The following is a 19,363-nucleotide window of genomic DNA, read 5'->3' on the forward strand; positions in this document are numbered from 1 at the left end:
GTAGAACCAGAGCTTTCTAAACATATCTATTACAGCTGTTTGAACCAAGAGGGTTGCATAATCCATTAGGGTTACGGTATATGATGGGAAGTTAATAAAAAAAATTAAAATAACGATTGTTTACATCATAACTACACCCTAACGTTTCCACTATATATTTGAACAAGAAAAGTCAGAACTGTTTATCAAAAATTTAAAGTGTGCCTCAAAATTTAGAAGGGTGAAATGTTCCAAGCTTTTAATAAATTTGCAGGAATTAAAACTTGAACTGAACTTTAAAATAAACCTTGGAGCATTATTTACAATAGGAAAAAATTGGAAACAACTGTCCATCAAGAGAAGAAAAACTAAATAAATTGTGGTACATTCTTCAGTTAAATACTATGCAGCTACTCAAAAAAATTAACTGTACTGACATGAAAATACTGTGATTTAATAAATAGTGGGGAAAAAAGAGCAAGTGGTAAAGCTATATGTAAACTGTGAGTCCACTGTAGTAAAAGTACCAAACTGTATGTGTATGTAAAATTTCATTAAAAAAGAATTTGGAAACTTAAAACTATAAAACCTTCTAGAAGAAAGCACTAGAGAAAATCCTCGTGACTTTAAAGTAGGCAAAGTTTTCTCAGACACATACTAAGAGTATAATTGATAAAAGAAAAACATGGTAGTTTGGACTTCATCACTCCTGTTCTTCAAAAGACAGTGTTAAGAGAATGAAAAGACAAGCCACAGAATAGATGAAAATACTTGGAAAACATCTGATAAAGAACGGTTTTTAAAACCACTATACTCAGGTCCTTTACAGCTCTAACAGTTTGTTACTATTTTATTATTATTTATTCCTTAATGACAGTTCTTAGTAAGATTCTATAAATATGAGTTTGGCATAGCACAAACTTTTGCATCCTATGTATTGAAATTAATGGCTTAAATACATATAGTGTTTTCCAAATTATGTTCTATAGACTTCTAGTGTCCCAGAAGATATCAACAGACTTCCTATGATCACAGAACCAGTGGGAAACACAAGGTTATACAAAATTAAATATGTTGGGCTTCCCTGGTGGCGCAGTGGTTAAGAATCCACCTGCCAATGCAGGGGAAGAAGGTTCGAGCCCTGGTCCAGGAAGATCCCACATGCCGCAGAGCAACTAAGCCCGTGTGCCACAACTACTGAAGCCCGCGCACATAGAGCCCATGCTCCGCCACAAGAGAAGCCACTGCAATGAGAAGCCCGCGCACTGCAGCGAAGAGTAGCCCCCGCAAGCCAGCACGCACCGACGAAGACCCATCGCAGCCAAAAATAAGTAAATAAATTTATTTTTAAAAAAATTAAATATGTTTCTGCACTGCAGGATTTCTAGAAGTCTTTACTATGCTGATTTGAATTTCTTCATATGCAAATGCAGTATGTCAACCGAGCTTAGCTTTACGTTTTGATTTAATTCATTCTACCTACTCACATTTTGAAATTATTCCTACCTTAAATTGTATTTACTTCATAGTAATTATATTGACTTTCCAAAATGAAAATAATAAAGTTTTTGCTTTATTAAATAACTGGTTGATAGTTTTTCTACTACAATTTTTTTTTTACCATGAAAAAAACTACATAAATATCTCCCGAGAAGAGATAAATCTCAGAACTCTCAGCTTAAAAGAATTTCTCAAGCCAAAAAGAGTTTTCCTGAGTATGATTTCTTCTACTTGGGTCTTGTACATAATTTTTTTTAATTTTATTTTTTTATACAGCAGGCTCTTATTACTCATCAATTTTATACACATCAGTGTATACATGTCAATCCCAATCGCCCAATTCAGCACACCACCATCACCATCACCATCCCCCCCTGCGGTTTTCCCCCCTTGGTGTCCATACATTTGTTCTCCACACCTGTGTCTCAACATCTGCCCTGCAAACCGGTTCATCTGTACCATTTTTCTAGGTTCCACATACATGCGTTAATAGACGATATTTGTTTTTCTCTTTCTAACTTACTTCACTCTGTATGACAGTCTCTAGATCCATCCACGTCTCAACAAATGACCCAATTTCGTTCCTTTTTATGGCTGAGTAATATTCCACTGTATATATGCACCACAACTTCTTTATCCATTCATCTGCGAACGGGCGTTTAGGTTGCTTCCATGACCTGGCTATTGTAAATAGTGCTGCAGTGAACATTGGGGTGCATGTGTCTTTTTTTTTTTTTTTTTTTTTGCGTTATGTGGGCCTCTCACCGTCGTGGCCTCTCTCATTGCGGAGCACAGGCTCCGGACATGCTGGCTCAGCAGCCATGGCTTATGGGCCTAACCGCTCCGCGGCATGTGGGATCTTCCCGGACCGGGGCACGAACCCGTGTCCCCTGCATCGGCAGGTGGACTCTCAACCACTGCGCCACCAGGGAAGCCCGCATGTGTCTTTTTGAATTATGGTTCTCTGAGTATGTGCCCAGTAGTGGGATTGCTGGATCACATGGTAATTTTATTTTTAGTTTTTTAAGGAACCACCATACTGTTCTCCATAGTGGCTGTATCAATTTACATTCCCACCAACAGTGCAAGAGGGTTCCCTTTCCTCCACACCCTCTTCAGCATGTTGTTTACAGATTTTCTGATGATGCCCATTCTAACTGGTGTGACGTGATACGTCATTGTAGTTTTGATTTGCATTTCTCTAATAATTAGTGATGTTGAGCAGCTTTTCATGTGCTTCTTGGCCATCGGTACGTCTTCTTTGGAGAAGGTCTATTTAGGTCTTCTGCCGATTTTTGAATAGGGTTGTTTGTTTCTTTAATATTGAGCTGCATGAGCTGTTTATATATTTTGGAGATTAATCCTTTGTCCGTTGATTCATTTGCAAATATTTTCTCCCATTCTGAGGGTTGTCTTTTCATCTTGTTTACAGTTTCCTTCGCTGTGCAAAAGCTTTGAAGTTTCATTAGGTCCCATTTGTTTATTTTTGTTTTTATTTCCATTATGCTAGGAGGTGGATCAAAAAAGATCTTACTGTGATTTATGTCAAAGACTGTTCTTCCTATGTTTTCCTCTAAGAGTTTCATAGTGTCCAGTCTTACACTTAGGTCTCGAATCCATTTTGAGTTTATTTTTGTGTATGGTGTTAGGGAGTGTTCTAATTTCATTCTTTTACATGTGGCTGTCCAGTTTTCCCAGAACCACTTATTGAAGAGGCTGTCTTTTCTCCATTGTATATCCTTGCCTCCTTTGTCATAGATTAGTTGACCGTAGGTGCATGGGTTTATCTCTGGGCTTTCTATCCTGTTCCATTTCTCTATATTTCTGTTTTTGTGCCAGTACCATATTGTCGATTACTGTAGCTTTGTAGTATAGTCTGAAGTCAGGGAGCCTGATTCCTCCAGCTCCGTTATTTTCCCTCAAGACTGCTTTGGCCATTCGGAGTCTTTTGTGTCTCCATACAAATCTTAAGATTTTTTGTTCTAGTTCCCTAAAAAATGCCATTGGTAATTCGATAGGGATTGCATTGAATCTGTAGATTGCTTTGGGTAGTATAGTCATTTTCACAATATTGATTCTTCCAATCCAAGAATATGGTGTATCTCTTGATCTGTTGGTATCATCTTTAATTTCTTTCATCAGTGTCTTACAGTTTTCTGCATACAGGTCTTTTGTCTCCCTAGGTAGGTTTATTCCTAGGTATTTTATTCTTTTTGTTGCAGTGGTAAATGGGAATGTTTCCTTAATTTCTCTTTCAGATTTTTCACCATTAGTGTATAGGAATGCAAGAGATTTCTGTGCACTAATTTTGTATCCTGCAAATTTACCAAATTCATTGATTAGCTCTAGTAGTTTTCTGGTGGCATTTTTAGGATTCTCTATGTATAGTATCATGTCATCTGCAAACAGTGACAGTTTTACTTTTTTCCCAATTTGTATTCCTTTTATTTCTTTTTCTTCTCTGATTGCCATGGCTAAGACTTCGAACTATGTTGAATAATAGTGGTGAGAGGGGACATCCTTGTCTTGACCCTGATGTTAGAGGAAATGCTTTCCGATTTTCACCAGTGAGGGCTTCCCTGGTGGCGCAGTGGTTGAGAGTCCTCCTGCCGATGCAGGGGACACAGGTTCGTGCCCCGGTACAGGAAGATCCCAGATGCCGCGGAGCAGCTGGGCCCATGAGCCATGGCCGCTGAGCGAGCGTGTCCTGAGCCTGTGCTCTGCAACGGGAGAGGCCACAACAGTGAGAGGCCCGTGTACCGCAAAAAAAAAAAAAAAAAAAAAAATTTCACCACTAAGAATGATGTTTGCTGTGTGTTTGTCGTATATGGCCTTTATTATGTTGAGGTGTGTTCCCTCTGTGTCCACTTTCTGTAGAGTTTTTATCAAAAATCCGTTTTGAATTTTGTTGAAAGCTTTCTCTGCATCTATTGAGATGATCATATGGTTTTTATTCTTCAATCTATTAATATGGTGTATCACATTGATTGATTTGCGCATACTGAAGAATCTTTGCATCCCTGGGATAAATCCCAGTTGATCATGGTGTATGATCCTTTTAACCTGTTGTTGGATTCCGTTTGCTAGTATTTTGTTGAGGATTTTTGCATCTATATTCACCAGTGATATTGGTACCTAATTTTCTTTTTTTGTAGTATCTTTGTCTGGTTTTGGTATCAGGGTGGTGGTGGCCTCATAGAATGAGTTTGGGAGTGTTCCTTCATCTCCAATTTTTTGGAAGAGTTTGAGAAGGATGGGTGTTTGCTCTTCTCTACATGTTTGATAGAATTCACCTCTGAAGCCATCTGGTCCTGGACTTTTGTTTCTTGGAAGATTTTTAATCACAGTTTCAATTTCATTACTTGTGATTGTTCCGTTCATATTTTCTGTTTCTTCATGGTTCAGTCTTGGAAGGTTATACCATTCTAAGAATTTGTCCACTTCTTCCAGGTTGTCCATTTTATTGGCATAGAGTTGCTTGTAGTAGTCTCTTAGGATGCTTTGTATTTCTGCGGTCTGTTGTAACTTCTCCTTTTTCAATTCTAATTTTCTTGATTTGAGTCCTCTCTTTTTCTTGATGAGTCTGGCTAATGGTTTATCAATTTTGTTTATCTTCTCAAAGAACCAGCTTTTAGTTTTATTGATCTTTGCTACTGTTTTCTTTGTTTCTATTTCATTTATTTCTGCTCTGATCTTGATGATGTCTTTCCTTCTGGTAACTTTGGGTTTTCTTTGCTCTTCTTTCTCTAGTTCCTTTAGGTGTAAGGTTAGATGGTTTATTTGAGATTTTTCTTCTTTCTTAAGGTAGGCTTGTATAGCTATAAACTTCCCTCTTAGAACTGCTTTTGCTGAATCCCATTGGTTTTGGATTGTCATGTTTTCATTGTCATTTGTCTCTAGGTATTTTTTCATTTCCTCTTTGATTTCTTCAGTGATCTCTTGGTTATTTAGTAACATATTGTTTAGCCTCCATGTGTTTGTGTTATTTACATTTTTTTCCCGTAATTCATTTCTAATCTCATAGCGTTGTGGTCAGAGAAGATGCCTGATATGATTTCAGTTTTCTTAAATTTACTGAGGCTTGATTTTTGACCCAAGATGTGAACTATCCTGAAGAATGTTCCGTGCGCCCTTGAGAAGAAAGTGTAATCTGCTGTTTTTGGATGGAATGTCCTATAAATATTCATTAAATCTATCTGGTCTATTGTCTCATTCAAAGCTTCTGTTTCCTTATTTGTTTTCATGTTGGATGATCTGTCCATTTGTGTAAGTGAGGTGTTAAAGTCCCCACTATTATTGTGTTACTGTCGATTTCCTCTTTTAGAGCTGTTCGCAGTTGCCTTATGTATTGAGGTGCTCCTATGTTGGGTGCATATATATTTATAATTGTTATATCATCTTCTTGGATTGTTCCCTTGATCATTATGTAGTGTCCTTCCTTGTCTCTTGTAACATTCTTTATTTTAAAGTCTATTTTATCTGATATTAGTATTGCTATTCCAGCTTTCTTTTGATTTCCATTGGCATGGAATATCTTTTTCCATCCCCTCACTTTCAGTCTGTATGTGTCCCTAGGTCTGAAGTGGGTCTCTTGTAGACAGCACATAGATGGGTCTTGTTTTTGTATCCATTCAGCAAGCCTGTGTCTTTTGGTTGGAGCAATTAACCCTCTCTCGTTTAAGGTAATCATCGATATATATGTTCCTATGACCATTTTCTTAATGTTTTGTGTTCGTTTTTGTAGGACCTTTTCTTCTCTTGTGTTTTCCACTTAGAGAAGTTCCTTTAGCATTTGTTGTAGAGCTGCTTTGGTGGTGCTGAATTACCTTAGCTTTTTCTTGTCTGTAAAGATTTTGATTTCTCCATCGAATCTGAATGAGATCCTTGCCGGGTAGAGTAATCTTGGTTGTAGGTGCTTCCCTTTCATCACTTTAAGAATATCATGCTGGGCTTCCCTGGTGGCGCAGTGGTTGAGAGTCCACCTGCCGATGCAGGGGACACAGGTTCGTACCCTGGTCCGGGAAGATCCCGCATGCCGCGGAGCAGCTGGGCCCGTGAGCCGTGGCCGCTGAGCCTGCGCGTCCAGAGCCTGTGCTCTGCAATGGGAGAGGCCACAACAGTGAGAGGCCCGCGGACAACAACAACAACAACAAAAGAATATCATGCCACTCCCTTTTGCCTTGTAGAGTTTTTGCTGAGAAATCAGCTGTTAACTTTATGGGAGTTCCCTTGTATGTTGTCATTTTTTCCTTGCTGCTTTCAATAATTTTTCTTTGTCTTTAATTTTTGCCAATTTGATTACTATGTGTCTCGGTGTGTTTCTCCTTGCGTTTATCCTGTATGGGACTCTCTGCGTTTCTTGGACTTGGGTGACTATTTCCTTTCCCATGTTAGGGAAGTTTTCACATATAATCTCTTCAAATATTTTCTCGGGTCCTTTCTCTCTCTCTTCTCCTTCTGGGGCCCCTATAATGTGAATGTTGTTGTGTTTAATGTTGTCCCAGAGGTCTCTTAGGCTGTCTTCATTTCTTGTCATTCTTTTTTCTTTATTCTGTTCCGCAGCAGTGAATTCCACCATTCTGTCTTCCAGGTCACTTATCCGTTCTACTGCCTCAGTTATTCTGCTATTGATTCCTTCTAGTGTATTTTTGATTTCAGTTAGTGTATTGTCCATCTCTGTTTGTTTGTTTTTTAATTCTTCTTGGTGTTTGTTCTTTAATTCTTCTAAGTCTTTGTTAAACATTTCTTGCATTTTCTTGATCTTTGCCTCCATTCTTTTTCCGAGGTCCTGGATCATCTTCACTATCATTATTCTGAATTCTTTTTCTGGAAGGTTGCCTATCTCCACTTCATTTAGTTGTTTTACTGGGATTTTATCTTGTTCCTTCATTTGGTAGATAGCCCTCTGACTTTTCATCTTGTCTATCTTTCTGTGAACGTGGTTTTTGTTCCACAGGCTGCAGGATTGTAGTTTTTCTTGCTTCTCAGGTCTTGTACATCTTTTGATAATTTTTTTTTTTAGGTAGTTTAGAGGTACCTAAAAAATAGGAAGGCATTTCCTGCTTTTTCCTAGCCCTAAACCTCAAGCACTGGTTCTAAATCTGAGATTCCCATCTTGCTTAGAGTACTTCATCCCAGTACCCTGTAATGCTTGCATTTTAGTATCAGCCCCATCTTTGGTTGGTGTACAGACAGACTTGTGTCAGAATATGAACTTCCATGTCTAAAAGCTCTTTAATCATTATCTGTTGAAGGTGGTTATTTAATCTGGGGGAGACACTTAGCTTTAGGAATATTGAAGGGAGATGATCATAATCCTAGATTTTGGGGGTTTCCTTTGTTTTCACTTTCAATCTTTTGTTTTGTGTTCTAACATGCTAACATTTAAGCCTTGTTAATTTTTTTGTGGTGGGGGGGGGCCGCACTGTGTGGCATTGTGGGATCTCATTTCCTGGACCAGGGATCAAACCCACGCCCCCTGCATTGGAAGCATGGAGTCTTAACCACTGGACCGCCAGGGAAGTCCCGAGCCTTGTTAATTTTTTTAAAATGCTTTAAGATATACACAAAGATAATAATTTCGGCATCATGAAGATAAATATTCAATATACGTTAAAATAGCAATGATGTTATTTTTCATCTATCAGTCTCACAAAAATTAAACTAATACTACCATATATTAATACTATATGATTCCATTTTTATAACTCAGAAATCCAAGCAAAACTAATCTAAGCTATCAGAAGTCAGGATGGTGGTTGTTCATGGGGGTGGGCAGTGAGTGGAAGCACAAAAGGGACTTCTAGGGTGCTGGTAATGTCCTGTTCCTTGATCTGGGTGCTGGATACATAGGTGTGTTCAGGTTATGAGGTTTATGTATATGACATGTGTACTTTTCTATATCTTCAATAAAATGATTTTAAAAACAGAACTATACAGGATAGAGAAAGACATAGATTAATGAACTGGCTTATATTCTATCAGATGGAAAGTAACCTAAAAAAGTGTCAATTTGGCAAAAACTATTACAACTTAAAATGTTCATACCCTTTCCACCAGGCATTCTTATTTCTAGGAACTTATCCTTTAAAAACATGCCCACAGGGGGCTTCCCTGGTGGTGCCATGGCTAAGAATCTGCCTGTCAATGCAGGGGACACGGTTCAAGCCCTGGTCCATGAAGATTCCCACATGCCCAGAACAACTAAGCCCATGAGCCACAACTACTGAGCCCATGCACCACAACTACTGAAGCCTGTGCGCCTAGAGCCTATGCCCTGCAACAAGAGAAGCCACTGCAATGATAAGTCCGCACACCGCAACAAAGAGTGGCCCCCACTTGCTGCAACTAGAGAAAGTCTGCACGCAGGAATGAAGACCCAACGCAGCCAAAATCAAAGAAAACAAAATGCCCACAAATACACAATGTTATATACTAGAATGTTCTTTGTAGCATTATTTTTAACAGCTAAAAAATAAATCTAGCTTCCATCACATAAGGATATAATAAATAAGAAGTCTGTAACACTGATGAGGTCCCTTACCAAACCATGCTGGCACCCTGATCTCAGACTTCCAGACTCCAGAACTGTGAGCAATAAATTTATGCTGTTTATTGGGGAAAAAAAGAAAGGGCGGATGGAATCTAAAGGTTCATCCACCAATCAGAAAACAGTTAACTAACATATAGTACACATACACTATGCAATTAATCAAATGAGTAAAGCAGATCCATATGCACTGACATAAAAAGATGTCCAAGATACATTAAGTGAAAAAAGAAAACAGTTAATAGTATATTTAGCATGAGCTCATTTTGGTTTAAAACTATACCATTAATAAACTATGTGAATACTATAAAATTCTTAGAGGAAAACATAGGCAGACACTGTCTGACATAAATTGCAGGAAGATCTTTTTTGATCCACCTCCTAGAGCAATGAAAATAAAAATAAACAATGAAAATATGAAAATAAACTAATTAAACTTAAACGCTTCTGCACAGCAAAGGAAACCATAAACAGAATGAAAAGACAACCTACAGAACGGGAGAAAATATTTACAAACAGAGCAACTGACAAGAAATTAATCTTTAAAATATACAAACAGCTCATACAGCTCAACGGCAAACAAAACAAAACAATCCCAAATCACAAAATAGGCAGAAGATCTAAACAGACGTTTCTCCAAAGAAGACATCGAGATGCCCAAAAAGCACATGAAAAGCTGAATATCACTAATTACTAGAGAAATGCAAATCAAAACTACAATGAGGTATCACCTGACACCAGTCAGAATGGCCATCATCAAAAAATCTACAAACAATAAATGCTGGAGAGAGTGTGGAGAAAAGGGAAACCTCCTACACTGTTGGTGGGAATGTAAATTGGTCCAACCATTATGGAGTACAGTATGGAAGTTCCTTAAAAAACTAAAAATAGGGCTTCCCTGGTGGCGCAGTGGTTGAGAGTCTGCCTGCTGATGCAGGGGACACGGGTTTGTGCCCCGGTCCGGGAAGATCCCACATGCTGTGGGGCGGCTGGGCCCGTGAGCCATGGCCGCTGAGCCTGCGCGTCCGGAGCCTGTGCTCCACAACGGGAGAGGCCACAACAGTGAGAGGCCCACATACAGAAAACAAACAAACAAACAAACAAAAACTAAAAATAGAGCTACCATATGACTCAGCAATCCCACTCCTGGGCATATATCCAGAGAAAACCATAATTTGAAAAGATACATGCACCCCAGTGTTCACTACAGCACTATTTACAATAGCCAAGACATGGAAGCAACCTAAATGTCCATCAACAGAGGAATGGATAAAGAAGATGTGGTATATATATATATATATATATAAATAAAGATTATGCAGCCATAAAAAAGAATGAAATAATGTCATTTGCAGCAACATGGATGGACCTAGAGATTGTCATACTGAGTGAAGTAAGTCAGACAGAGAAAGACAAATATCATATGATATTGCTTATATGTGCAATTTAAAAAAATGATACAAATGAACTTGTTTACAAAACAGAAATAAAGTCGCAGATGTAGAAAACAAACTTATGGTTACCGGGGGGCGGGAAAGAAGGGAGAGGGAAAAATTGGGAGATTGGGATTGACATATACACACTACTATATATAAAATAAATAACAAGGACCTACTGTATAGCACAGGGAACTCTTCTCAATGCTCTGTAATGACCTATATGGGAAAAGAATCTAAAAAGAGTGGATATACGTATATGTATAACTGATTAACTCTGCTGTACAGCAGAAACTAATGTAACATTTTAAATCAACTATAATAAAAAATTTAAAAAAGAATTATTAATGTGATTCTACTGCTAGAGTGAAAGTTAGGAACATAGAAATAAATAATTTTTCAAAGGAAAAAAAATACTATGTGAACATGTATAGAAAAAAATAAGACTATGTACCATACTGTCTTTCAGTGGGTTGCTGGAAATGTTCATTTTCTACATTATTTCTGATGTTTGAATTTTGATAATGAACAAGTATTACCTTTATAAGCAGAAAAGAGTAATAATGGAATAAAGTGAACTGGTTTGTGTTTTATTGGAATGTCTAGGATATTTTCATGACTGACTGAACTCATCTTTAAAAGATGCTATCTTTACTCTGCTGATCAAAATAATATGAAATCTGCTCTTAACTGATAAAAATAAACTAACATAATAAAAATATCCTCAATGGCTCCCTACTGCCTATAAAGTCCATTTTTTTTTAGACTAGAATGCACAGTCATTACTCAGTCAATAAATACACACTGAGCATGTATGTATTTGTTCTTGTGCTAACCAAAATAAGATATGGTCTCTGGCCACAAAGAGCTTAGACAGGAAGACAGTTGCGTAAATAAACTACACTAACAAATTAAAGTTATATAAGTATATGCTTATAAAGCAGGTGCGCAAAAGAAAAAGTAGTGAATTCTACCTGAAAGTGAAACTGCTATGTTTACTTCCCTGCAAAATGCATGTGTTGAAATCCTAACCCCCAGTGTGATGGTATTAGGAGGTAGGGGCCTTTGGAAGGTGATAAGGGAGGGAGGGTGGAGCCCTCATGAATGGGATTAGTGCCCTTATATAAGAGACCCCAAAGAGCTCCTTCATGCCTTCTGCCACATGAAGACACTGGAGATGGCAGTATATGAACCAGGAAGCAGGCCCTCACTAGACAAAGAATCTGCCAGCACCTTGATTTTGGACTTCCCAGCCTCCAGAACTACGAGAAATGTGTTTGTTTCTTAAACCAACAAACCTATTGTATTTTTGTTACAGCAGCCCAGATAAACTAAGACAGATACTGTTTAAGAATGGTATATTGAGGATGACACTCTTGAATCAAGAATTAAGGGATGAGTAGTTCGCCAGACAATATAAGGAAGGAATGCCAGGCATAGAAAATGATTTCTTATTTTATAATTGTGTATACATATTTTAATGTAGAAAATAGCATTTTATAGTCCAAATAAGAAAATTGGTCTAATTTGAGTTTATAAATTTTATATATCTATGAACAATTTTTATATTATGCACATACATATATATACTTGTTCTATTAAAATAATATACCAAATGAAATTTCTAAAATGTGAAAGCTTTCCTTTTAAATTAATTTTATTTTATTATTATTTTTTTGGCCACGCCATGTGGCTTGCGGGATCTTAGATCCCCAACCAGGGATTGAACCTGGGCCCTTGGCAGTGAAAGTGCTGAGTCCTAACCACAGGACCACCAGGGAATTCCCTACCATAATTTTAAATGCTTCTTATTTCTGGGAATGATGATCAATCTAAAATAATGTGGGGGGGAAAAAGGATTATATAAGATTAAACTGTTAGCTAAAAACAGATTTCTAATGACTTCAAATTATATGTTCTGCTTCAATTGACTCTGATTAATAAGCAAATCACTAGTGTTTTTTAGAAGGTTGCAAAATGGAACTTAAAAATTAATCACTATTTTAAAGTGTAGTATTTACAATTATAGAAATAAAATCCATTCATTCCTGAGTTTGGGTAAATATGTATCAAGACTATTTTTAAGACTATAAACATGCTGAGAGTTCCCTGGTGGCCTAGTGGTTGGGATTCTGGGCTTTCACTGACATGGCCTGGGTTCAGTCCCTGGTCAGGGAACTGAGATCCTACAAGCCACGTGATGCGGCCAAAAAAAATACTATAAACATGCTTTTTATTTATTAAACTTGGGTTTTAGTGGCAAGTACATATTCTTCCTGATTGGGGATTTTATTATATTATTTATTTATTTTTCTTTATTTTTTCTTACAGTTTTATTGAGATATAATTGACACACTCGATTGGGGATTTTAATCGGAACTTTCTCTCTAGTGACTTAAGGCAATTACCATACTGCAAACCAATAAGAGTAAAATATGAATATAAGAACAACTTATTTATCCAGAACCATAATTAAGCTATTTCAGATACTTCCCCGTCTGGGAAGATACCACATGCCGCGGAGCGGCTAGGCCCGTGAGCCATGGCCGTTGAGCCTGCGCGTCCGGAGCCTGTGCTCCGCAACGGGAGAGGCCACAACAGTGAGAGGCACACATACTGCAAAAAAAAAAAAAAAAAAAAAAAAAGTTTTTGCAGAGTACCTGGCACCTATAAATGCTCAATAAATGTTTAACAAACTTTATTATTACCAAACTTCTATGACTCCTTTGTATTAATTTTCTATCCTATCAGGCTTTTGGCTGTCATTTCCATCATATACGTTTCTAACAGACAGTTCAAATTTTGCAGATTTTAATCTGCTACTGAGTGAGAAATCTGATAATTAGGCTAGATAGTAATATGTCTAAAACCCCAAATTACTCAGGCTTGAAATCAAGATTGAGTACATGGACTTCGCAACTTCTACTTTTGCTATGCGAAAGCCGTATTACCTCCTGATAATATTCCATACAGTTGAAGTTTCTGAATAAGTGATCTCTCCATAATAAAGTGCTATGTTGCAACCTTTTACAGACAATGGAAACCAAATGAAAGGAAAATATTACATATGTTCCAAACCCTACAAAGACAGCCATGTTTCAGGCCAAACACAGGTCTATATTTTTCAGTTGACATTTACCAAGAAAAAATTTTGTAGCACAAGTACACTTAATTTTTCTTCAGAAACTGAAGATTTCAAAGACCATTATTCCATTTATTCCTGACTTAAAAAACCAACACAATGCAGTATGATGGTGCTTCATTAACCATTCTTTTAGCTATTAGAACCCTCTGTGCTTTAGCTGGGCACAAAGGTTGTCCACCTACACTACTTTCTGAGCTTTCCTTACACCTGGGCATAGAAAGTGACTACACTCTGGCCAATGAGTTCTTTGTACCTTCCAAGTCATGTCCTTAAAAGGAAGCTATTTGTTCTTCATTCCTCTTTCTTCTTCCCTCAGCCTGGAACTTGAACCTGCAGGTAATGAAGCACCTTCAACAATTCAAACAAGGGCACCATCCTAGTGGATGGCAGAACAAGATAAAGAGCAGCACCTGGGCCCCTGGACCACCCTGAGGAACATAACTAATCTATCCTAGGGATTGCCTTCTAATTGGACTTTCATTGGACAAAGACACAAACTTTTATCTTGGTTAGACCTCTGTTATAGCAGCTGATCCAATACCTAAACTAATAAACTCGTTTTACAGGAGAGGAAACTAAGGTTCAGGGATAAAGCAATGCACCCCAAAATACCCTGCCAGTTTGGTGGTACAGTCCAGATTCTAACTGAGCTACAGATGTCTCACTTCAAAGCCCACACACTTTCTACTATCCTACATTGCCTCTTATGCAGAGAAATGGGAGCCTGAGCACCTGTTGCAAACTACAGGGACTGCAAGATTTTTTTTCTTTTTTGTAAATAGGGGAACACTGTAATGTAGTTCCTGTGAATAGCTTCCACTTTCACTACAGACCAGTAAGGACCCTCATAAGCCTTGGACTTAACTGCCCAGCCAGGGTAGTCCCTTGTTCTAAGGGAGCTGGAGCTTTACTCTGGGAAAGCTATAATCAGAAGCTACCAAGTATTTATGAAAAAGTCAGCACTATATATAAGTACTTCAGAAATTAATATACTCACTTTTAAAGAATTAATCTGGCTGAGATAATAAGGAGAAACTGGAGCAGAAAGAGATTACTGAAAAAATATGTCAGCTCATTATAACAGACAAGAAATAAGGTAAAAAAAAAAGGGCATTAAGGGTGGTGGAAATGGGGAAGGGCTGAAGAGATAGATAAGACAAAAGAATATTTGAAAGAAATGAATTTAAGAGGCTTGAGAATAAAGAATAAAATGTCTGAAACAGCTGCTGTTTGGAATTCAACTTCTAGAAATTTGTCCTAAGGCAATATATGCACATGTACAGTCATAATTACAAGAACCACCACTGCAGCACTGTAATAGAAAAAGAAACAAAACAGAAGGACCTTAAATGCCCATTCATGGAGCACTTACACTTTTCATTTTACACACTTCTACAGCTTTTCCTTAAGCATGTATTCAAATGTCTCTTTTGTCTTTTAAAAAAAAGAATCAGAGAATCAAAAAGCATCACTGAATAAGCTAGCTGAAGTTTGATATGAATCCACAATCACTTTTCTATATCTCAGAATATTCTGGTTTTGGTAAAGTCAAAGGAGTAATAGCGTCTGAAGAATTCCATGCCATAATCTTGAAGTTGGTGATTCATTCATTCATTCATTCATTCAACAAATGTTGGAGTGCTGCTGCCCTCATCGGGGCCATGGTCAGTGCAACCAGAGAGCAGTGGTTTGTGACAAGGTTAAGTTCAGAAATTGGACTAAGCAGGGGGGTGAGGGATGAGTAAAATACGTGAGGGAGATTAAGAGGTACAAACTTTCAGTTATAAAATAAGTCATACAGATGTAATGTACAGCATAGGGAATATAGTCAATAATATTGCAATAACTTTGCATGGTGACAGATAGTAAGTAGACTTACAGTGGTGATCATTTTGTAATGTACAAAAATACCAAACCACCATGCTGTACACCTGAAACTATCATAATATTATAAGTCAATTATACTTCAATAGAAAAGAAAAAAGAGGACTTCCCTGGTGGAACAATGGTTAAGAATCCGCCTGCCAATGCAGGGGACACAGGTTCGAGCCCTGGTCCGAGAAGATCCCACATGCCATGGAGCAACTAAGCCCGTGTGCCACAACTACTGAGCCTGCGCTCTAGAGCCCACATGCCACACCTACTGAAGGCCAAGCGTCTAGAGCCCGTGTTCCGCAACAAGAGAAGACACCGCAATGAGAAGCCCGTGCATGGCAACAGAGTAGCCCCCGCTGGTTGCAACTAGAGAAAGCCCATGCGCAGCAACAAAGACCCAACGCAGCCAAAAATAAATTAATAAATAATTTTTAAAAAAAAGAAAAGAAAAAAGAAAGCAACTGGGACTAAGCATTAGAAACTTCTATAACAACTGGATACCTTTGTGGTTGTTTAATAAAAAAAAAAAAATTGGGCTTGTATATTGTATGTCCATGAGTTGTGTGTGTGTATTGTCATTTCATTTTCCTATAAATTCATTTTTATTATATTTTACAAAAGTATTGGTCTGTGATGAATTGGAAATTGGGGGAAAAAAAACAATCCAACTGGTTCTTCACCACAGTCAGTTTGAGAAATACTATTAAAGTGCTTAATATCTTGCTGGGCCCTGCAAAATTCTATTTTGGGGAAACAGTGAATCACTACAGAAGGTACCTACTCAAATGAAATTATAATAGCAAGGAGACAACAGAATAAATTAAAAACAAGATAAATACAGAAAATAATAAGTGCACTGAGGGAAATGATTAGGGAAATAAGACAGAGACTGGGTGGAAAGTAGTACTTTGGGCAGCATAGCTGGTCAGAAGGTCCCAAGTTAAGCAATGATTTGGATATAGTCGGACGTGTGGGTAATTGGTATCAAAAATGAAGCAAGTGGAAAAGTAGGGAAGCAGAGTGAATGAGGATGTTACCATCAGAAGGAAAAAGGACAGTATTTTAGAGCTGAAGGATATGTTTATTCAGTGTCCCACATGGGATCCTGAGATGAGAGATTTTTGTTGCTAGCAACTCACTCACTCTCTCAGAATCCGACCAAGGAGGCCACTTAGTAGTTTAAAGCAAAATTTATAAATTTACTATTTTTTTGAGGTCACAGACTCTTGCCCTAGCCCTCAACACCCTTACCTACATGACGGGAGCGTTAAAAAGGAAGTACAAGTTTAAATCCCACAGATTTCAATGCCATCCTGCTCCTTTTCAGTTAACATTTTGCTGCCATTATTGATCAAAAGAATGAGTTGTAATACAGAAAAAATTAATCCAGTCTACTTTAGTAAAAAATCAGAAATATTTGTCCCTACGCCTTTTACCAAAGTACTCATTATCACAGCATACTACCAAGGCGCCACATTTCAGATGACCATTCTGTAGACTTCAAACAAGTAACCTTCCCAGATTTTCTGCCTGAATCAACAGAGATATAAATACAGTTGACCCTTGAACAACAGTTATGACCCTTGAGCAACAGTTATGAACTGCGCAGGTCCACTTATACTTTTTTTTCAGTAGCAAATACTGCAGTACTATGTGATCCTTGGTTGGTTGAATCCGAGGATATGAGGATATGGAGGAACTGCGGATACACAGAGTCAACTATAAATTAAATTACAGGAGGATTTTCTACTGTGCAGAGCGTTGGTGTTGTTCAAAGGTCAACTGTACAGTCAGGATATGTAAGGTTACAGAATAGAATACTGGTAACAACAGGAAAAGATACTTCTGTCTATTTGTTTGAAACAAAGAAACTTACAAACATTTTTAAAAACTCTCTAAAAAAAACAACTTTCATTGATTAGTAAATAGAAAAATTCTAATACCTACTGTTAAAATTTTAAAAAATCAAATAGCTATGAATATAACTATTTCACTCATAAAGAAACTCATTTGTGTAACAAACATTGGTAAATGCAAAGAAAACACTCTGGAAGGACGTACAACAAACTTCATTAGAGATTACTCCTGGTAATGGGAAATAAGATCGTGAAAAGAGGAAGAAAGGGGCAACTTTAGACTATATACTGATTTGAATTATTTATAATAAGCATCTTTTCAACTACTGTTTCAATAACACAAACATTTAAAGAAATTTCCAGAATATGTTAGACTTTGCTTTGATTCTATTACCTGCTCTAACATACCACCTGATTGACTCACTGTTCATCTACTTTCTGAACACTGTTGGTTCTTGTTATTCATAATAGTTATGCTCTATAGTCACCATGAACACTGAATTAGCAGACACTGAACTGCTGTGCCTAAAGGAAATACAGTGCTAGGTTCCTGTGAGTCCCTGGTAACATTTTCATCAATGGATCCAATACATAACCTTGTTTAACGTGTGCTTCTGTTTAAAGACATCTTATTCAATATATACCCTTGATTCATTAACACTGAACTCACAGCTACCAGCGCTATTACTCATGCCTTAGTAAGCTTATCTAACACACATATTTTCTCCACAAGGCACATCACAGCTTTCTTATGCAATACTTCGGAACACTAGACAACAGTTCAGCACTACATTTGGGGCCAGTTTTAACAGCAAAAATATTTAAAAAGCACAGAAATGCAAAACACATGACACTAAACAGACTGTGAAAAGGACACTTGTTTACAGTATAAGAGTTGAAACAAGAAGGCAGAATATCTTTTTGTTTGACCTCAGTTGGGAATGCACACATCAGTGACTCTGATTTTTTGCTACTCTGCATCTGTCCACAAATCAGTGTGAAAGTGTTGCGTGTATTAATTTTGGGGTTACAAACAAATTTTAGCGTGTAGGTGAATTCACAAATATAGAATCAGTGAATAACAAGGATTGACTATCTTAAATACAAGCTTTCTAAGTCAGTTTTGTTATCTACAAGATGGAAGAATAAACTAGATAAATTCTAAGGCTACTTAATACTCAAAACTTTGAATATGTTAAAAATACTCAATTTTACCTACTTAGTAATAATGTAGTTATTTGCTATAAACCTCTGAAAAAATCTATTTGGCCTATACAGTGTTTAAAATAATTTTAAAAGCCAACATTTCAAAATCAAAAGACTTCATATAAAACTCCAGATTTCTACCTTTTCTTTTTCTCTTCTTTTTTTTGCTGTACGTGGGCCTCTCACTGTTGTGGCCTCTCCTGTTGCGGAGCACAGGCTCCGGACGCGCAGGCTCAGTGGCCATGGCTCACGGGCCCAGCCGCTCTGCAGCATGTGGGATCTTCCCGGACAGGGGCACAAACCCGTGTCCCCTGCATCGGCAGGCAGACTCTCAACAACTGGGCCACCAAGGAAGTCCTCTACCTTTTCTTGAAAAACATCAGCCTGTTAGCTAATGGTAGCTAACACTGTATTTCATACAATTTGAGAAGCCAATGATTATAAGATCTACCATTTTTTAAATGTATTGCCAAGAAAAAAGAAATACCGCCAATTATAATTACAAGATGCAACCTGACTTCAGAGATGTTTAAATGCTAAAATGCATTACAGAACTGTTAAAATATGGCATGTATAGCACTTACTATGTGCCAGCTATGTTCTAAAATTCTTTATACTTTTAAATTTATTTAATCTTCACCAAAATCCTATTGATAGGCACTATTACTATCCACATTTTAGAGATAAGGAAACAGAGGCACAGTGGGTAAGTGACTTGTCCAAGTTCACAGAACTAGTATGTGGTGCGACGGGATTCAAAGCCATTAAATTGGCTCTCTGCAACAACTGGCTGAAGCTGAGCACTAGCTACACTCTC

General features: G+C 37.5%; 1 protein-coding gene across 2 annotated transcripts in view; it reads right to left on the reverse strand.

Annotated features, from left to right (window-relative positions):
• The window catches only part of USO1 (USO1 vesicle transport factor), a 92,461-nt gene that overhangs the window by 65,105 nt on the left and 7,993 nt on the right, over positions 1–19,363 (reverse strand). The gene's annotated exons all lie outside the window — the stretch shown is intronic.

This window comes from Orcinus orca, chromosome 4 (genome assembly GCF_937001465.1).
Source record: "Orcinus orca chromosome 4, mOrcOrc1.1, whole genome shotgun sequence".
In the NCBI taxonomy this organism is placed as follows: Eukaryota; Metazoa; Chordata; class Mammalia; order Artiodactyla; family Delphinidae; genus Orcinus; species Orcinus orca.